The sequence below is a fragment of the Equus quagga genome, chromosome 2, assembly GCF_021613505.1.
Source record: "Equus quagga isolate Etosha38 chromosome 2, UCLA_HA_Equagga_1.0, whole genome shotgun sequence".
Taxonomy (NCBI): Eukaryota; Metazoa; Chordata; class Mammalia; order Perissodactyla; family Equidae; genus Equus; species Equus quagga.
Window position 1 is genome coordinate 103460392 of NC_060268.1, and position 22024 is coordinate 103482415.

At 42.3% G+C, this 22024-nt stretch overlaps 1 protein-coding gene across 18 annotated transcripts in view; it reads left to right on the plus strand.

Moving 5' to 3' along the window:
* Positions 1 to 5110: 5110 nt before the first annotated feature.
* Positions 5111 to 22024, plus strand: part of MAPK8 (mitogen-activated protein kinase 8) — a 103327-nt gene continuing 86413 nt past the window's right edge. For 11 of the 18 annotated variants that reach the window (XM_046652620.1, XM_046652618.1, XM_046652614.1 and 8 more), the window contains exon 1: positions 5114 to 5264. The gene's annotated coding sequence lies outside the window, so the exon portion shown is untranslated. Of the gene's footprint in view, positions 5265 to 22024 lie in introns of all 18 variants that reach the window. The other 7 variants (XM_046652629.1, XM_046652628.1, XM_046652626.1 and 4 more) reach the window with 3 other exon arrangements.

Here is a 22024-nt window from a genome sequence, read left to right on the forward strand (position 1 = left end):
GTGGAGATGGAGATGGAGGTAGAGATGGAGGTGGAGATGGAGGTGGAGGTAGAGAGGGAGATGGAGATGAAACTGGAGGTGGAGATGGAGATGGAGGTAGAGATGGAGATGGAGGTAGAGATGGTGGTGGAGGTAGAGATGGAGATGGAGGTAGAGATGGAGATGGAGGTGGAGGTAGACATGGAGGTGGAGATGAGATGGAGAAGGATCCTCCCTAAAGCTACTAAGGGCGAGGAACCAGTAATGAGGAGCTGTCTTCTTTCACCACAGGGCCTGGAAAAGTGTTCTGTAGTACAGGAGTTGTAAATGGAAAATTCCACTGGGCTGGAAAGAATTGTAGGCAAAGGAATTGTAAATGGGGCAGAGCGTCCATGCTGAGATGTCTGGTGGAAAGTCTTCTTCCTAAATACACATTTATTTAAAACAACAATAAGGATTTTATTTATTGCTTACAGGACTTCAACAACTTATTCTTTACCTCTCATTCAATTCCCTGCATCTTTTCCTCCAGAGGATAAATAATGAATATCTTCAATATCTGGGTGTGGATGGAAAGAGGACAATTTAGCCGAGGTATCTCTAAGCTGTGGGAGGGTGGGGGCAGAATATTAGAATAAAAAGCCAGTAACGAAAGGAAAGATTAAGAGAGAACTTGAAACACAAAAGCTAGTGGGGGGCAGGTTGTCCTGTACAGTTTGCTCTGAGACTTTAAAGAACAGACAATATGCTGAATTTCTTAGGACACTGCTCTCCATCTGGGCTGCACACCAAAATCACCTGAGGAGTTTTTAAAACACTACAGAAGCCTGGCTCCACCCCAGCCCTCTGAAGAAGGATTACCAGAAGTGGAGCCCAGGTACGGATAGTTCTGAAAGCTCCCCAGGTGATTCGGATAAGCAGGTGGCCTTGCGAACTAGTGTCTTCGGGCAGTGGTTCTCAAACTTGAGTGAGCATCAGAAATACTTGGAGGGCGTATTAAAACACAGATTGTCGGGCCCTTCCCTCAGGGCTTTTAATTCAGCAGGTCTGAAGTGATTTTGAGAATTTGCATTTCCCATCAGTTCCCAGGTGATGCTGATGTTGCTGTTCTGGGGACCACAATTTGAGAACCATCATTTTAGAAGAATAAATGCTGACCATTTTTTTCATGAAAAGATGCGTGTGTACTCAATCTAAAGGCTTGAATAGCTGGGTTGTCTCTCTTGCATGTACCCAGAAGCCATGTGTACACAAGGGAGCGGAGGAAAAGAGGAAACCCAAGAGAAGAGGCGGGTACTACTTATAAGTTCAAATTAGAGTACCACCCACTTGTCTCTCCACTTTGTTGTGTTCAAGTCGTGACTGAGCAACTCTGCTCATTTTTGGTCCCGTCCTATCCCCGAGAAAATAAGCCACAGTTCTTGCAGTTGGAGACATCAATTTGCAATATGAACACTCATCTCTCCTTTACTCATCCTACCAGAGCCTGAGCCGCCCCCTCTGCAGCCAGCAGGCTCTCCTTTGACAGAGCTTCAAAGAGCATCCTAGAGTCAGGGGGTGACTGACGGAGGTGCTGAACCTCTTCCCCCTGTGGAGGGGGCCGTTGACTTGACTAAGGGCATGGTTGGGAAACCAAACTGGGGGGCTGGAAAGCAAAGCTAAAGGAGAAGGGCTGTGGAGATGGGGTCACGAGTGAGGGGGTGTCCCTAGAGATGTCCTTCTGCAGGCCTTAGTCAATAAGCCCCCTCCCCCCAACTCCTCACACCTGCAGCGAGGTCAGGGGACTAGGAAGTGACATCAAGGCTCAACTTTCAGTTTCGGTGCCCTTGAATAGCTTGGTGAGGTTCACCCGACACCTTAGCCAAAGGCCCAACTCCATCACAATCCAGCATGTGTGTGTGGGCCAGGGAGAATGACAAAGAAAGAGGTTGTCTGGACAGGCTGCAACTTCTTTCTGACCATTCCTCAGGGCTCCCACGGAGGCTGGATTTAAGGGGCCTGCAGCCTCCCCTTCCTTCCTTCTCCCATCCCAGTCCCAGAGAGACCCAAGGACCCGCTGTCTCCAAGACAACTCCCCTGGGACAAGAGGCAATAAACCTGAGTTCCTTCGCTCTTTGTCTTTTTCTGAGTCAGCCCCCAATAGGTTCACAAGGAACCATAATAGATTAACAAGGAAAAATGCATTGAGAAGAAGGAGGCCCAGAGCCACATCTGGGTTACAAAAAGCATTTTGAATTTGCAGAATATGAGAGATGACTACATTCAATACAAGTAATGAAGTCACACATGCTCACATATACAACACGCAGGGCGTCCTTTCTAGGTAGAGATAATTGGAAGCTGACAGTGGCAGGCTGTGCTAATAAATCACAAGTTTTCCCTGTGGAATGAAAGAGAGACTGTTAAAGTATTAAAGAGAATAGGGCACAAAACTCTGGAGCTCTGTTCCGGCAACATCCTTCACTTGACAACTACTCTGATTATATTGTCTTTTGTTACCTCTAGGTCTTTAATTTGTCTGGTGAGGAGTAGGGGGTACCTGCCAGTGCTTCCACCTGTGTGTCCAATGAACCCTCCCCTCACCCCGCTCTCTTAGAAAACTTACACTCATGTTTATTCCCTTGATTCCACCTCTTCCTCTCAACGGTCTTCCTACCATATGTAAATCATTCTGGTGCCCTTCTTCACTGCCTGACCCATCGTTATCCACCACCTCCATTTTCTCATCTCCTATTCATTCCTCAGCCCACTGTAATCCACTTTTGGCTTTAACTATTCCAAGATTTCAAGCCTCTTCTTATATTTGATATTATTGATCACTCCTTTCTTCTCGAATCCCTCTTTCCTTCTACCTCCCTGGCGTGTCATTTTCAGGCTCATCCTCTTCATGGCCATTCATTGCTGAAGTTCCTCAAGGCTGGTTCCCGGCCCTCTTCTCTTCTCACTCACTACCCTCTCTCTCTCAGGCCTAGGCTCATCTGTACCCAAGACTTCAAGTCATCATTATCTGTCAATGATTCACCTCTTAACTCCCTGAGCCCAGCTCTGTATATCCAAATGCCAATTTGGCATCTCTTTTGGGCAGATCAAAAGCCTTCAAACTACCAGCTCTCATAATCTTTCCACTCAAGCTTTGTCCTCTTCCAAGATTCTCATTTCGGTGAACCAACACCAACATCTATCCTTGGCCACAAGCCAGAAACCTATGAGTTTTCCTTGATATCTCCCTTTCCTCCACTGCCCACATAATCCATCATCAACTTCTGTGCTTTGGATCTCCTAAAGGGTCCTCAGATCTTTCCCCTTACTGTTTTCATGACCATCACCATAGATCAAGCCTCCGCCGTCTGCTATCTAGACTATTCCTAGACCATTCTAGATGTAGGAATAGTCTACTTGGCCTCCTTCCAATAAGGAATCTTCAAGATGCCATTCTGACCATGCCCCCCACCTTTGCTGAAACACGTCAGGGGCTTCCCATTGCCCTTAGGATAAAGACAAGATTTTCAACATGGGTAGTATGACTGCACTAGGTTTGGTCCCTTTCCAGTCTTCCCAACCTCATCTCATAGCTCCTTCTTCCTTGTTTTTCCAGTGGCACTGGCTTTTCCTCAGTTTGTCCAACTCTGCCTGCTCCCTCTCACTCCAGGACCCTTACATTCTGAGTTGCTTCTGTCCAAAATACTTTTAAATCTATTCTCAGTTCAAGAGGCAGTTCCTCAAGGAAGCCTTTCCTGGCTTTACTAATTCTATCAATTGGTTTCATAATACTGTGTGGCCACATCAACCTGTATTATAATGCGGTGATCATTTTGCATTTGTTTACTGTTACTATTTCCATATTACAGTGATTAAGTCTGTAAGCTCCATTGTACTATTGCCAGTGCTAGCACAGTGCCTGGCACAGAATGGGCATGCAATAAATATTTATTAGAGAAATGAAGGAAGGAAATAAAGAAGCCTGTGAGGGAGGGAGGGAACCAGGAGAGAATGAAGGAATGAATGAATACTCACACTTATGTTCCATTTCAGAACCACTGGAAACAGGCCAACCCACGCTGTTCCCAACATGACATGGGAAGATAGCCTACCTGAATTCACTCATTTATTCAACAAATATTTATGCATTCATTATTAAAGTAATGTATTTTTTTCTGATATGAACATAACTGTTCCATTTGGAAACAACAGAAAAATACCCAAAGTATAAAAGAGAACCAGTTCACCCTTCATTCCACAGTCTAATGATGAACTACCGTTAAAATAATTTGGCATATTTCTTTCCAGGTTTTTTCTATGTATATATAGTATATAAGTAGGATCATTCTCTATATATAGACTTCTTTTTCTTAATAACGTATTATGAATATTTTCCCGTGTCGTTAAGAATTCCTTCAACATATGGCATTTAAATTGCTAAAAAGTATTCCATCGCAAAGACGTATTTAACTTAGACACCCTTCCACCCATTGTTGGATATTTAAGGGCTTGTCAATTCCATAACATTCACGCTTTGTGGGGTCCAGAAATAAACAGCATAATACCTGGAATCTGGTAGGGGGTGGATTTTGGGAAAACAAGAGGCAGCTTTTTCCAGGTGGCCTAAGAGAACATTTGTTTGTTGTGGGTTGCTGGGCCCACGGCAGGTGTCCTCGGAATGGAACGTATTGTCGGTCAGGGTATTGAGTTCTTCGTCTGTGAGGCGTGTCCCCGGGCCGGGACGCCTGGTCCCCGGGCGAGTTGGGTCTAAGCGCAGATCTCCTTCCAACTCCGGGTCGAGGAGCCCCCGACTTTTGGCTAGTACTAGCGAACCGCTCCGGGCCAGACGCCGGGCGCTCACGCCACGCGCCGCCACGTGCCAGGGCCAGGGCCAGGGCCAGGGCCAGGGCCAGGGCCCCGCCCCCTCCGGCTCCCGGCCACGCCCCTCGCACGCCGCCCTCTGCGCTCGCGCCGCAGGTCCGCCTCCAGGCGACCTCCGCCAGTCCTCCGGGTCCATAAGTAGCCCCGCCCCCGGACGGCGGGCCCCGCCCCCGCAATCCGGGCCCCGGGGCTGCCCCGCCCCTCGGGCCGCCGGCGAGGCGTGGGGGCGGGGCCCTGCGCGATGACGTGAGCGGGCGTGCGCCGTGACGGCCCGCGTCCCTGTTACTCAGCGGAGCGGCCGAGGCCGGACGACGCGGCCCGGATCGCGGAGCCGCCGGCGACGCTGGGTAACGGCCGCGGCGACCGCCCGGACGGCGCCGGTCCCCGCCGGCGGGCTCTCCCGTCGCCGTTCGCCGCGCGGCCGGGTGAGTGCGGCGGTCGCCGCGGGGCGGGCGGCCGGCGCGCCGCCGTGTTTATGTTATTGTGCCGCCGCCGCCGCCGCCTCAGCCGTGCCCCCTCCCGTGGGGGCGGGGGCGCGGGAACAATAGCGGCCCGGGCGGCGGGGGCGCGGGGCTGCGGGCGGCCGGGCCCCCTGCTCGCGCGGGTCCCGCGTCCGGGTCGGCGGGGAGCGCGGCGGGGGGCGAGTTGGGAGGCGCTTCGGCGGAGGTCGCGCGGGGCCCGGGCCGCCCGCCGCGCCCTGCTGCCGCCCCGGCGGTGCACCCGCGGCGAGCGCCCGGGCCCGTCCCGCGCCTGCGGGGGCCGCCTTTTCTCTCTCGCCGGCTTCTTTGTGCTGACGTTCTGGGCGAGCGCGGCGGCGGCGCCAGCACCGGGCCCGGGGCGGCCTGCGGCTCCGGGCTGCGACCGACCGCCGGGCCCGGGGCTCGGGTGACGGGGGCCGTCGGGCTCGGCGCGAGCGTGGGGGTCCGCGGGCGCGTCTCTGGAGGGTCCTTAGGCGGTGACCTTTGGACTCTCTCCCCGCACCCTCCCATCTCTTTGTCTTGCACTTGTGTTCCTAGTCCTTGGGTGGTAGAACCGAGTCCATTTTAAAGTACTGCGATGAGCACTTTTTGTTTTGATTTCTGGAAGTTCCCCATCAGACGTTTGCTGTGGACTTGATAACATGTTGCCTGCGTGGTATCGGACAGTGTTGGGTGGTTACTATTTTTACCTCCGAAATTCAGTAATCGTTACAGTAGCGTTCTGGTGTGTCAGTCCATTGTGTTTTGAGATAAGCGTCCGCAAGTACCTCCTCGGCAGTTAGGGCATCTGTTTATTTCATTCATTTGTTCATTCATTCATTCGTTCAGCAGCTGTTCCGTGCGTGTTGTACTCAGATGGAGAGTTGGAACGTAAAGAGGAATATCCTTTAATGGAAGAGGATGCTTTGAGTGAAATATGGTAGATATGTCTTTAAATGAGAAGATTATATAAGTGATGTGTGTTAAAGGAGGTGTAGGTATTCTCTGGGTCATTTTAATGTTTTTTAGCGGTACATCTGGAACTTAGAGTGTAATGTTAGGTTAGGAAGTAGACTTAGAATTGGTCTAAATGTACAACAGCTTTTATTTGTTTCCACCTTTAGTTTTTCGGTCTTACGGCCTTATAGTCCTTTGTAGTGTTTACCTCCTCTTCGCCTGCGGTGGGTTAAGCCCAGGAGGTCAGATGCTGGAAGGGACGTGTTTAGTGCTGGGCCTGACAAAAGCAAGCGGTCAAAATGGGACTTCCTTGAGGCCAGACCTGTGTTGCATCTGCGTCTCTGGCACCTAGCCTGGGATATGGCAGGTGTTCAGTAAAAGTCAGACTGATGAAAAGATCTTTACAATTGATAGTATTTAAAATCAAGCCTTAAAAAAAAGTTTAATGTTCTCTGTAAAGTTTCGAAAGCCTCATGCAAACTGTCACTTCCAGATGGCTAAATGATCAGTTCATATGTATTATCTGTCACAACAGTAGGAGCTTTTGAATCACTTCAGTATCAGTTTTTTTTTTAAATCACTTCTATGCTTATCACTATCCTAAAATAAAACCTTGCCTAAAATGTCTTTTTAATGTATGTGTGTATCTGTGTGCGATGTATGTATATCATATGTATACATATATGTATTGCACACAGACACAGAATGATAATTCATTAGGGGTCTAAAATGATTGCATTTATCCTTTTGTGAATATTAATTGAAAAGTTTCTGACGACTCCTTCATTTTAAGTGGAAAGGCTAGAACAAAGAAAACAAGTTGCATAAAAGTTAGTGTGGCCGGCCGATGGCGTAGTGGTTAAGGTCGTTCATTCCACTTCCGCAGCCCTTCACACCGCTCCTCAAACCATGCTGTGGCGGCGTCCCACACACATAATAGAGGAAGATTGGCACAGATGTTAGCTCAGCAAACAGTCTTCCTCAAAAAAAAAAAAAAGTTTGGGGCCAGCCCCGTGGCCGAGCGTAAAGTTCATGTGCTCCCCTTCAGCAGCCCAGGGTTTTACGGGTTCGAATCCTGGGCACCTTCATGGCACCACGCATCAGGCCATGTTGAGGTGGTGTCCCACATGCCACAACTAGAAGGACCCACAACTAAAAGTATACAGCTATCTACTGAGGGGGATTTGGGGAGAAAAAAGGAAAAAGAGATTGGCAAGTTGTTAGCTCAGGTGCCAATCTTTAAAAAAAAAAGTTTTATTGGAAATGTTTGATTTCTAATAACATTTTAGAAATGTTTGGAAATGTTTAATTTTAAATCTTCATTGTACTAATACTACTGATGAAGCATATGGGCCTAAAACTCAAAATAATATTGATTTATCCAAGTTACATCTCTTTTCCACTCACTGCTTGACGAATTTTGGCTTTTGTTTTAGATGTGAAAGGCTTTGAGGTGAGCTCAGTATTATCTGACCTAGAGTACAAATAAATAAAAGCGTGATATTTTATTGAAATGAGGGATGAAAATCTTGAGATACCAAACTTTTATTGCTTTACCCAGTTAATTAAGGTCTGTCAGATTCTAGGAAGGGTTCCTGACACAAAAAATCCTTGGATCGTAGCTCACTGTCAGGCTACCTGTCAAACCAGAGTTTTTTTGTTTTGTTTTCTAGATTATGTTGGTTTTTAAAAATAACAGCTTTATCGAGATGTAATTGATATACCATAAAACTTACCGTTAGATGTGCATCAGTGGGTTTTTAATTTATTCACAAATTTGTGCGTTGATCAGCACTGTCTAATTCCAGAACATTTTCATCAGCCCAAGAAGATGCCCCATACCCATTAGCAGTCACTCCACATTCCACTCTAAATTATGTTTAAAGGAAGAGAGAGCACTGAGTCTGTTAGTAAGAACTATATTATTCCATTAATGAGTTTGAAAAGGGCTCCCTTTAAGTGTCCTGGCAGAGTAGGAAACTGTCCCCTTCATACTACTTCAGATCCTAGGAGAAAGGTCACTTGGAAAGGAAATTAGCTTAAGAATAAATCTACCAAAATTCATGAGGTTAGAATCTTAACTATTTGCTCAATGCTTAATATTATGGAAATGACCTTGGGAAGATATTCACTGCTCAGTGAAACAACTTGAAGTAATTTGTTGTTAAGTGACTAGACACACCTATCCTGGTGGTTCTTAAGAGGTGGTTGAATAGAAGCCTGACTTTTGTTAGTCTGCTTTGCCAGTGAGTTGTTTGACACATTTGAGTCATCTAGATAGTTGAGATGCTTTGTTGCACGTGTAGAAGTATAAAATGTCTGACACTGAGATGCCAGCTCTCTCGAAGTCTCTGGTCAAGTAGTAGCTTTTCTGATTCATGTAGTGCAAGGAAGTCATTGTAACCGCATAACTTTAGATATGAGTCGTTTGCCTATTTCAGTGAGCTGTGATGCTTACTGTCTTAGTCATGAGCTCTTTACATGAACATTTAGAAGCTTTGCCTTCTTACTCTAATGCAGATTAACTTGAACTTTGATTTCAGAAATGAGTTTTGAGTCAGCAGACTTTACTACCTGGAAGGTGACAGGAATATTGAAATAAGAGCTGTCATATCCTTTGGGGCTGCAGGTGGAACTAGACTGTCCAGCAGTCAGACCTAGGTTCACTTCTCACTTCTGTCGTCTGGGCTTTGTCATCAGCAAGCTCTAGAGCCTTGGACCAGTTGCTTAACCGTTTTGGATTTAGAACTGTAAACTGAGGCTGTTGGAACCCTTTTGATAGAAAGCTTGTTCCCCAGGCAGGTGCTTCTTCAGAAAACTTAGTGGGACAAAAAGAGTCCTTCTTGGGTGATAATCAGAATCCTCTGTCAAGAACAGCAGTGAAAATTAGACTTGTAATTTTCAGAAGCAGAGAAAATTGTTGGGAGTCAAATATTTTCTGTAATACCCATACTTATAAAACAAAAAGCTTCACGTAAGGTAGGAGTTCTCTGAATGGTAGATTTTATTTATTCCCCAGCACTGTGATTACTAAGGAGGTTCTGTGCTCTCAGAGACAGTGGAAGATGTGAAAATGAAGTTTGTTAGCTTCAAGAAGCTTATGATCGGGGATGGGATATCTAAACTGTGAATTTACGTTCTTCTGAAAGATTTATGAGAGGGCTTCCCCCAAAGAAGCAAAAGCCTATCCCAGATCTCTGGGCAGGCCAAATTTCATTGAAATCCAGTTTTTAAAGTTATATGTGAGAGTGTATGTGTACAATGCCTTTTAGAAAACTTATTAGCTGCCATTCTTTTTCAAGGTGATAGGTTATATTACAAATACACGTTTGTGTCTCCTGTTACCCAGTAGTAGTACATCAGGTTTGATTAAAATCTGCCGACTCTTTAGAAAGTTAAGGAGCCCAAACTTACTAGTGGTTGCTAGCATGGGCTTTAGGGTCAACCCTGAGTTCTAATCCATGCTCCAAATCTGACTATATGGCATGGGCTAGTTCAGGTTATGTAACAGCTTTGGGCCTGTTTTATTATCTGTCAAATGAGAATAATCTCATAATAGCACATAATCTCCTAGGGCTGTGAGGTTTAAGTAATATACAGCATATAAAGTGCCTGGCGCTCTAGTACAGTGCCTGGGACACCGGATGTAATTATTCAGGAAATTTTAGCTAATGTTGTCACTTATTATTTTTAACTTGGAGCAAATGCAAAACACCAAGTTAATTTAAAACCAATTTGATATACAGTGTACATTCAAATTCTCCAAAATAAGCCTGTTGTTTCCCTCTGCATCTCTGGGGGGTTTATTTAAAATTCGATTGTCTCATCTAAAGTTGATTGACTGAAATGATTTAACATTTGGACTAGTAATCTCCTCTGCCTTAAAATTTGGAAATATTCCAGAAGCAAATATTAAAGGGAAGTCATTTTCCACGTTCTCTGATACAAAGTTGTTTTACCACGGTCACGTTTCCCACTGTAGAGAATTGCCTAAGCTTTTATTTTGACAGATGTCTAAAAAAGTAGGAATTCAGTAGCTGGGAATAGCTTTATCATATACCCATAATTGAAGAAAATGGAATGCTGTCAAATCTTTAATGTTATTGAGATCTTTGACTCTATGTGATGATGGCAAATTTGTCAGAGACCGGGTAACCACAATGTTCATTAAACGTTTTTAACGGTCTCTAGCAAAATGAGGGAGGTTATTTAATATTAGTAGCATCTGGAAATACTGTCTTTTCTAAGTTTTCTATGTAGTGTTTCTGTGGTTATATTGGTACGTCAGATTTCTTCCTCCTCCTTGAGGACAGCAACTCTGAGATGACGCTGCTTTTGCATAGGTTTGCATTTCTTGAGAAGCCGCTCTGTTCCAGTCCAGGTATTAAGTGATGTGGGAGCCACAGGAAGTAGAAATCAGTCTCTTCTTTCAGTGAATAGAAGGCAAACCATAGTCACCTCGAATCCATTTTGGAACACAAGAGGGTATCAAAATAAGTATAAGGAAAATATGAAAAGCAGATAGTAAAAGAGATGCTACTCAAATGGTAACCAGAATCCTCAAACTCTTCTGTATTGAGCTGTGAAGACTTAAGGCTAGACCTGTGCTAGGAGCACTTCCTGAAGTCTGTTCTGATACTGACAAGTGTGGGCCTCCTGCTTCCTGCTGGAGAGAGGCCCCGGCCCCGCCTGTGTCTGGGGATACCAGAAGAAAGCAGCCACGCATACCTGCTATGCTTGGCACGAGGCATGGCAAGCATCGCGAAGTTGCTGTTTCCTAAAAGCTGTCAAGGGCAGTGGATATACTCTGTTCCCTGACTTGCTTCTGAGAGGGTGAAGCTCTGACTGTCATTTGAGTCAACTAAAAGTGAGATAAAGGAAAGCCACCGCTGTATGGATTCCCCTGTGACTTAAGAAAAGGTCACTTTTCAGTCAAAACAAAACCAAAACATCTGGCTTTGTCTGTTACTATTGAGAATTAAAAAGTTTTAGTAATTTTATTTACATTTTGTTTATATTTTGACTAAGTGCTGTATTCACTTTGATTCAAAATTCCAAAGATAGAAAAAGATGTACAGTAGAAAGTCTCCTTTTCACTTGGTGCCCCCACCTAGTTCCTCTACATTGGAAACAGTGTTAGTTTCCTTTGAATCCTTCCAAAGATAGTTTATGTATGTGCAAGTAAATACAGACTTATAATTCCTTGTCCAGACCCCTTGATCCAGATGTATTTCAGAATCAAGGCTTGATTTTTTTGTGGGAGAGTCTAGAAAGGCAATACAGTACATCTGCTGTATTATCCCAAATCCCTAGCAGGAGGTGTGGTAGCATCCCATAATCAAACATTAATATTTCTGTATCAAAGGCCTAAATAGTACAGTAAGAATAAACACAAATTATAAAAAGCCTTATGGAAATTTTTGTCAGATTTTGACATCAGATAGGTTTGTGCTAAACTTATAAAAGCTTTTTATTTTTCAGAGCTTTATGGATTTCAGAATTGCCAATGAGGGATTGTGTGTTTTGCGTATATAATGTGTGTCCTCTGCCCTACCCCCTTTTTTATTTAAGTTATTGCATACCGTGCACATTACCCTTTACCTTTTGGTTCAACTTCACACTGTAGTTTGGAGATGATTTCCTATTAGTCATGTCAGTACAGAAATAGCATACGTTTTTTTTCTTTTTACCACCTTCCTGGTATACCATTTGTCTTAGTCAACTTGGGCTGCTGTAACAAAATACCATAGACTGGGCGGCTTTACCAACATTTATTTCTCTCAGTTCTAGAGGCTGGGAAGCGCATGACTAAGGTGCTGAGAGATTTGGTCCTCCTCTCCCTCCCTTGCAGACGTCTCTGTGTCCTCAGTGGAAAGAGAGAGGGCTCTGCTCTCTCTTCCTCTTTGTCCCATCGTGGGGGCCCCATCCTCATTACCTCTTGTAAACCTAATTACTTCCCACAGTCCTAACTCCAAATACCAGGGGTTAGGGTTTCAGCATATGAATTTTGGGGGGACACAGAAATTCAGTCCATCATTATAACAGATGTAACATTCATTAAGCCCCTTTTTGATGTACATTTAGGTTGTTTTCAGTCTTTTGCTATCAAAAGCCACGGTGCAATGTATTACCTTGTACATACATTGTTTCATACTTGTATAGAAGTGTATAGGGTACATTCCCAGAAGTGGAATTGCTAGGTCAGAGTCTCTGTGCATTTATTTTTAATAAGGTATTGCCAAAGTGCCATATGTAGAGGTTGTTCCAACTTGCACTCTATCAGCACTGTGTGAGGATACCTGCTTCTGTCCTCAGCACCATCAGGAGTGAGATTAAACATCTTTCATCTTTGAAGGACTGTTTCTACTTTTTTTATTCTGAACTCTTCATATCCTTGCTTGTTTTTCTATGGCTTTGTTACTCATTTTCTTAGATTTGTAGGATTTATTTTTATATTATGGAAAAAAGCTCTGCTGTTTTTTGGAAATATTTTCCCCAATTTGCTGTTTGCCCTTTATGTTTGTTCATAGTGGTTTTGTCATGCTGAGTTTGTTTTCAGTAGTTAAGCTTACCAATTTTTCCTGACTTCTAAGTTGTATGTCACAGTTAGGAAGTCTTTCACTAATTCAAGATTATACCAGAATTCTCAAATGTTGTTTCACTAATACTTTGATGCCTTCTTTGTTCTTCTCTCTCTCTGTGTTTTTAATTCTTTTACTTGTTTAGAACTTATTTACCCATTTCTGAGATAAGGTATGATGTATGGGTCCAACCTTATTTTTTTCACTGGATGACCATCCAGTTGTCCCGACATCATTTCTTAAATAATCCATTTTTGTTTTACAGAGTTGAAATGCCACTTTTGTAATTTATTGAATTTGTGTGTATTTGGGGCCATTTCTGGTCCACTGATCCTTCTGCCTATTTGGAAACCAAACCATCCTGTTTTAATTATTGTATTTTATACTGTGTTTTCTGTTAGGGCTAATTCCCTTTCATTTCTCTTCTGTTTTTTTTTTTGTTTGTTTGTTTGTTTTGTTTTTTGGCGAGAAAGATGACCCTGAGCTAACATCTGTTGCCAGTCCTCCTCTTTTTGCTTGAGGTAGATTATCGCTGGGCTAACATCTGTGTTACTTGTCTTCTATTTTGTATGTGGGATGCCTCCATGACATGGCTTGATGAGCAGTGTGCAGGTCTGCACCCAGGATCCTAACCCACAGACCCCAGGCCACTGAAACAGAGCGTGCTAAACCTAACCACTTCACTGCCAGGCCAGCCCCCTCATTTCTTTTTCAGAATCTTCTCTGGCTTTTATCTTGTTAGTTTTATATGAACTTTTAGAATCAACCCTTGTAGTCTAGTTCCCATTTCTGTTGGGGTGAATTAATTTTTTATTTTATTGAGGTAAAATTCACATACAGTGAGATGCACAGACCTTAAGTGTACAGCCAATGAATGTTTACCTCTGTATACACTTGTGTAACCCCAGATCAAACTGTAGAACATTACCGTCGCCCAGAAAGTTTCTTCATGCCGTTTTCAAGTTAATATCTCCTTCTCCCCACCCCCACCTTGATTATCACAAAGATTCAGTTTGCCATTAGGATTTTCTTTTTATTTATGGGGTAATTGACAGCTTTATGGTGTTGTGTCTTTCTAGTCAAGAATATGGAAAACTGAGGGGCTGGCCCCGTGGCCGAGTGGTTAAGTTCGCGCGCTCCGCTGCAGGCGGCCCAGTGTTTCGTTGGTTCGAATCCTGGGCGCGGACATGGCACTGCTCATCAGACCACGCTGAGGCAGCGTCCCACATGCCACAACTAGAAGAACCCACAACGAAGAATACGCAACTATGTACCAGGGGGCTTTGGGGAGAAAAAGGGAAAAATAAAAAAAATCTTTAAAAAAAAAAAAAAAGAATATGGAAAACTGAACCTTTTCATTTCTTCAACTATTCTTTTGGGTTCCTAATAGAATTTTTAAGTTTTTGCATTAATTTTATATGTTTGTTTTTCTATTACTTATTTTTCTTTCTGTTAGAAATAGCATCTTTTCTTCCATTTTATGTTCTACCTGGTATATAAAAAACTGTTTATTTTGCATATTAGTTAATGTTTGTATGTAAATAAACCTCTTTTAAAATTTTCTGATTACTTGTAATCATTCTGTAGTTGAATTTTTTATTTTTCACATATAAATGATGCCATCCTTTTTTTTTACTGCCTCCCATTTTTACCTCCCCTCTCTCAGCTTTTACACCTCTAGTTTTTTCTCTTATTGCATTGATAGTAGTGATGTTTAAAACATTATGGTTTTCCTCCACAATGTGTAAAACAGGACCCAAAGTATCTGTATATCTGCTGAGTATTTAAAAGATACGAATAATAGGTGAAATTGGGGAGATATAATGGGAGTAGTGAGAGTAGTGTGAAGTTTCATCTCTAATGTTAATGTAAATAAACTTGAATTGTTGTTTTCAAAATGTGGAATAGACAAGTTAGTGATCATTTGACAGTGAATGCAGAATTAGTAATTAACTTCCTTGTCTCTGATTTGATAATACATATAGATTGCTGTCTGTGTGTTTAGTATCCAGAGGCAATTCCCAGAAATATAACTTAGTCTGCTCCCTGGAAGCATATAATCAAGGTAGAGGGTTAAGCTATATAGGAGTGAGAAGTGAATGAATCTGGACAGGAAGGACTTACGCTTAGAAGAATGATATTGGCAAAAATCTTCAGGTCAAGAAAGCATGGGGCTAGGTGAGGGAGTAGGGGAGTGAGTTTGGTTTGGCTGTTGGGTTTAAGGTAGTTCATCCTTATGAAATTATGTGGTAATTGATTGAAGAGACTTGGCTGAAGTTCAGTAGGGATCTCATTGTTTAGTGGAGATTTTGTAGTTTATTTTTTATTTTCAGCCACATCTCCGTGCCCCCCAAAATTTGAGGCAGTTTACTACTCCAGAACTCACACACACATTGCTGAATAAACTAGAAATAAAAAATCAGAACCAAGGGCAAAGAAGATCCAGAATATCCTAATAATTTAATAGCTACTAACTTATTAAGTGCTTATCATATACCAGGCACTGTTCTAGTGCTTTCCATATATTAAATTGTTTAAGCATCACACAGCAACCCTACAAGGTTGGCACTGTTACACTGTTATCTGCATTTTATAGATGAAGAAGCAGGCACAGATAGATTATGTGGGAAATTGTTCGTGACCTTGATGAGTTTTATTAAAGTGAAGAGAAAGAAGCCAGATTGAAGTTGGTTAGAAAACACTGAATGAAAAATTTTTGAAAAGAGTGAATGAGAAATGAGCCAATGCAGACACAGTGTATGAAGACAACTTTTTAAAGACTAGCTGTGAAGTAGAACAGAGAAGTGGGTTGGTAGGTAAAGGAAAATGGGGGATCCAGCGAGTGAAAAGGAGACTGTGGGAAAGGGGATGGGGGGCACAAGTGGAGAGATTGGCCTTTGTTAGAGATCTGGCCTCGGTCAAGCAGGAGGGAATGCAGAGAGCTGTGGCTCTTGGGAGGAAGTGTGGTGGCTGGGAGATGAAGGCTTGTTCTCCTGGCTTTCGTCTCGTGGTTTCTCTTTTCTTCCTCAAGTACGAGATTGGTATGGGCAGAGGGGGACTGGAATGGGGGAAGTTGGAAGCAGTTTGCCAAGAAGTATTGATTGTTCTTTTACAGTTTGAAATCTTGAATTTAAAGTGCTATCAGTCAGCCTGGTTTTGTGATTCTTTTTCCCCCAGCGTTATTTAACTGGTTAGATACAAGCACAGATAAGGCCCATGGTTGGATTCCTCTGCGGTGAGGTTTTGCCAGATGTGTGAGAGTTCTCCAGAGAGACAGAATCAGTAGGAGATATATATGTAGGTATGTGTATATAAAGACATTTCAAGGAATTTGCTTACACAGTTATGGGGGCTGACAAATCTAAATGGCAGGAGCTGATGCTGCAGTCTTGAAGCACTATTTCTTCCTCAGGGAAGGCTGTTTTGCTCTTAAGGCCTTTTAACTGATTGGATGAGGCCCATCCACATTATTGAGGATAATCTTACTTAAAGTCGACTGTGAGTGTTAACCACATGTAGAAAATACCTTCACAGCAACACTTAGACTAGTATTTAATTGAGTAACAGGACTGTAGCCCAGCCAAGTTGACACATTAAACTAGGTCAGTATAATAGAAGGAAGAAGGACAGGGAAATGAGGGCTTTTTAAAGGGAGTGGTTAGAGGAGTGGTGATGAATTGTGAAATCTGACATGAACAAGAAAGGAGCTGAAGTCAGGATGAATAGTAAGGAAGTGGTAACATCAGTGTATTGGAAATTTCAGTCAGAATTGTTGCAGGGGAGGTGGAGTGGGATGAAGTAAGTGAACTAGAAGGGTTGAATGTGGTGGTCAGAGTGCGATGCTTGACATAGATTTGACAGGTGTAATAGTTTCTGGCAATGATACCACCCAGGCTTGGCCTTGGGAGTGGGCAGCTGACATAGAATTGAGGGAAAAGTGTGTAGATGAGGATGCCAATGAATTAAAGAGGCTGAGGTATTAAAAGGGTCAGTGTGTCTGCATGAATGGTGAAGTGAGCAAATCGTGAGGGCAGTAAGGGTACATACTGTGAACCAGTTGCTAACGTCCTTACTCAATGAGGGAGAACGATAGGGACGGTAGATGATGAGGAGGAACAGTAAAGGTAGTATAAGTGGCCAAGTGTGCTTGTCACCAAGTCAGAATTTCAGAAGGCCCAGTGAAGGACTTAGGAGGGCTCAGGAATTGAGTAAAAGGGAGGATGTACACAGAGTGTGGCCGTGAGAACTCAAGGAATAATAGATGGCCAGGAGGAGTTGGACTTTTTCTGGGATGTGAGGTGTGATGGAACTAATCCTGAGAATAGGAGAACGTGGGTATCAGTTCTCCTGTTAGAGGACTTCATGGCAGTGTTTTTCAAATTGCCAGTCATGACCCATTAGTGGGTTGTGGAATGAATTTAGGACATCACGACTAGTGTTGTATGTTTAAATGAAATGAAATAGAAAATATCAGAGTATATCACAAGTAATAAGGGGCTAAGAATTTTTTAACAGTTTTGTTGAGATTTTTTTTTTTTTTTGAGGAAGATGGTGAGCAGGTAGAGGGATTGGCAAGAGCAAAGGCCTAGAGACAGGAAACGAGGACATGTCCTGAAATGTTAGGTCATCTAGTTAGAGCTTAGAACATACAGATGGAAGTAGCTAGAAGTACAAAAACAGGGTCAGACTGTGAAGGGATTTTAATGAATTTTTTTTTTTTTTTATTAATGTTATGATGGATTACAACCTTGTGAGATTTCAGTTGTACATTTTTGTTAGTCATGTTGTGGGTACACCACTTCCCCCTCCGTACCCTCCCCCCACCCCCCCTTTTCCCTGGTAACCACCGATCAGATCTCCTTCTCAATATACTAATTTCCACCTATGAGTGGAGTCATATAGAGTTCGTCTTTCTCTGACTGACTTATTTCGCTTAACATAATGCCCTCGAGGTCCATCCACGTTGTTGTGAATGGGCCAATTTCGTCTTTTTTTTTGGCTGAGTAGTATTCCATTGTGTATATATACCACATCTTCTTTATCCAATCATCAGTTTCTGGGCATGTAGGCTGGTTCCACGTCTTGGCTATTGTAAATAATGCTGCGATGAACATAGGGGTGCAACGGACTCTTGAGATATCTGATATCAGGTTCTTAGGATAGATACCCAGTAATGGGATGGCTGGGTCATAGGGTATTTCTATTTTTAACTTTTTGAGAAATCTCCATACTGTTTTCCATAGTGGCTGTACCAGTTTGCATTCCCACCAACAGTGTATGAGGGTTCCTCTTTCTCCACAACCTCTCCAACATTTGTCGTTCTTGGTTTTGGATGTTTTTGCCAATCTAACGGGGGTAAGGTGATTTCTTAGTGTAGTTTTGATTTGCATTTCCCTGATGATTAGCGATGATGAACATCTTTTCATGTGTCTATTCGCCATATTCATATCTTCTTTTGAGAAATGTCTGTTCATGTCCTCTGCCCATTTTTTGATCGGGTTGTTTGTTTTTTTGTTGTTAAGCAGTGTGAGTTCTTTGTATATTATGGAGATTAACCCTTTGTCGGATAAGTGGCTTGTAAATATTTTTTCCCAATTAGTGAGCTGTTTTTTTGTTTCAATTCTGTTTTCCCTTGCCTTGAAGAAGCTCTTTAGTCTGATGAAGTCCCATTTGTTTATTCTTTCTATTGTTTCCCTCAACTGAGGAGTTGCAGTGTCCGAAAAGATTCTTTTGAAACTGATGTCAAAGAGTGTACTGCCTATATTCTCTTCCAAAAGACTTATTGTCTCAGGCCTAATCTTTAGGTCTTTGATCCATTTTGAGTTTATTTTGGTGTGTGGTGAAAAAGAATGGTCGATTTTCAATCTTTTGCATGTGGCTGTCCAGTTTTCCCAGCACCATTTGTTGAAGAGACTTTCTTTTCTCCATTGTAGGCCCTCTGCTCCTTTGTCGAAGATTAGCTGTCCATAGATGTGTGGTTTTATCTCTGGGCTTTCAATTCTGTTCCATTGATCTGTGGACCTGTTTTTGTACCAGTACCATGCTGTTTTGATCACTGTAGCTTTGTAGTATGTTTTGAAATCGGGGATTGTGATTCCGCCGGCTTTGTTTTTCTTGCTCAAGATTGCTTTAGCAATTCGTGGTCTTTTGTTCCCCCATATGAATTTTAGGATTGTTTGTTCAATTTCTGTGAAGAATGTTCTGGGGATTCTGATTGGGATAGCATTGAATCTGTATATTGCTTTAGGTAGTATGGACATTTTAACTATGTTTATTCTTCCAATCCATGTGCAAGGAATGTCTTTCCATCTCTTTATGTCATCGTCAATTTCTTTCAAGAAAGTCTTGTAGTTTTCATTGTATAGATCCTTCACTTCCTTGGTTAAGTTTATCCCAAGGTATTTTATTCTTTTCGTTGCGATTGTGAATGGGATAGAGTTCTTGAGTTCTTTTTCTGTTAGTTTATTGTTAGTGTATAGAAATGCTACTGATTTATGCACGTTAATTTTATACCCTGCTACTTTGCTGTAGTTGTTGATTATTTCTAGTAGTTTTTCTGTGGATTCTTTGGGGTTTTCTATGTATAAGATCATGTCGTCTGCAAACAACGCGAGTTTTACTTCTTCGTTACCTATTTGGATTCCTTTTATTTTTTTCTCCTGCCGAATTGCTCTGGCCAGCACCTCCAGTACTATGTTGAATAGGAGTGGTGAAAGTGGGCACCCTTGTCTTGTTCCTGTCCTCAGAGGGATGGCTTTCAGCTTTTGTCCATTGAGTATGATGTTGGCTGTGGGTCTATCATATATGGCCTTTATTATGTTGAGGTACTTTCCTTCTATACCCATTTTACTGAGGGTTTTTATCATAAATGGGTGTTGGATCTTGTCGAATGCTTTCTCTACGTCTATTGAGATGATCATGTGGTTTTTGTTTTTCATTTTGTTGATGTAGTGTATCACGTTGATTGACTTGCGGATGTTGAACCATCCCTGTGTCCCTGGTATAAATCCCACTTGATCATGGTGTATAATCTTTTTGATGTATTGCTGTAATCGGTTTGCCAAAATTTTGTTGAGGATTTTTGCATCTATGTTCATCAGTGATATTGGCCTGTAGTTCTCCTTCTTTGTGTTGTCCTTGTCAGGTTTGGGGATCAGAGTGATGTTGGCTTCATAGAATGTGTTAGGGAGTTCTCCATCTTTCTCAATTTTCTGGAACAGTTTGAGGAGAATAGGTATTAAGTCTTCTTTGAATGTTTGGTAGAATTCTCCAGAGAAGCCGTCTGGTCCTGGACTCTTGTTTTTGGGGAGGTTTTTGATTACCGTTTCTATTTCCTTACTTGTGATTGGTCTATTCAGATTCTCCATTTCTTCCTGATTCAGTTTGGGGAAATTGTAGGAGTCTAGGAATTTGTCCATTTCTTCCAAGTTGTTCAATTTGTTGGCATATAGTTTTTCATAGTATTCTCTTATGATCTCTTGTATTTCATTGGTATCTGTTGTGATTTCTCCTCTGTCATTCCTGATTTTATTAATTTGCGCTTTCTCTCTTCTTGGTGAGTCTGGCTAGGGGTTTGTCAATTTTGTTAATTCTTTCGAAGAACCAACTCTTTGTTTCATTGATCCTTTCTATTGTCTTTTTTGTTTCAATATCGTTTATTTCTGCTCTTATTTTTATTATTTCCCTCCTTCTACTGACTCTGGGCTTTGTTTGTTCTTCTTTTTCTAGTTCCGTTAGGTGTCGTTTGAGGTTGCTTATGTGAGCTTTTTCTTGTTTAGTGAGGTGAGCCTGTATTGCGATGAATTTCCCTCTTAGGACTGCTTTTGCTGCATCCCAAATGATTTGGTATGTCGTGTTCTCATTTTCATTTGTCTCCAGATAATGTTTGATTTCTTCTTTAATTTCTTCAATGATCCATTGTTTGTTGAGAAGCGTGTTGTTTAGTCTCCACATTTTTGCACCTTTCTCTACTTTTTTCTTGTAGTTGATTTCTAGTTTAATAGCGTTATGATCAGAAAAGATGCTTGATATTATTTCAACTCTCTTGTATTTATTGATGTTTGCTTTGGTTCCCAAAATATGGTCAATCCTTGAGAATGTTCCATGTGCACTTGAGAAGAATGTGTAACCTGCTGTTTTTGGATGAAGTGTTCTATATATATCTATTAAGTCCATCTGGTCTAATTTTTCATTTAATTCTATTATTTCCTTGTTGATTTTCTGTCTGGATGTTCTGTCCATTGGTGTTAATGGTGTGTTGAGGTCCCCTACTATTATTGTATTGTTGTTGATGTCTTCTTTTAGTTCTATTAAGAGTTGCTTTACAAATTTTGGTGCTCCTGTGTTGGGTGCGTATATATTTATAAGTGTTATGTCTTCTTGGTGGAGAGTCCCTTTTATCATTATATACTGTCCCTCTTTATCTTTCTTTATCTGTTTTGGTTTGAAATCTACCTTGTCTGATATTAGTATAGCGACACCTGCTTTCTTTTGTTCATTATTAGCTTGGAGTATTGTTCTCCATCCCTTCACTCTGAGTCTGTGTTTGTCTTTGGGGCTGAGGTGTGTTTCCTGGAGGCAGCATATTGTTGGATCTTGTTCTTTGATCCATCCTGCCACTCTGTGTCTTTTGATTGGGGAGTTCAATCCATTTACATTTAGAGTGATGATTGAGACGTGGGGGCCTACCACTCCCATTTTGTGTCTTGTTTTCCGGTTTTCTTCAGTTTCCTTTGTTTCTCGTCCCATGGTTTAATCTGTTCTGATGTAGAGCTGCTACTCTCTGCTGTTGTCCTTCTACTTATCTCCTCTGCTCTTGGTTTTGTAGCCCCTTTCCTTTTTTGGATTTTTCAGGAATGAGGGTTTTCCTGAGGATTTCCTGAAGAGGAGGTTTTGTGGCAATGAACTCCCTTAATTTTTGTTTATCTGGGAAAGTTTTTATTTCTCCATCGTATTTGAAGGATATTTTCGCTGGGTAGAGAATTCTCGGCTGTAGATTTTTGTCCTTCAGATTTTTGAATATATCATTCCACTCTTTTCTAGCCTGTAAAGTTTCTGCTGAGAAATCTGCTGATAGCCTGATGGGGGTTCCTTTGTAGGTTAGTTTCTTTTGCCTGGCTGTCCTTAATATTTTCTCCTTGTCGTTGACTTTTGCTAGCTTCACTACTATATGCTGTGGAGTTGGTCTTC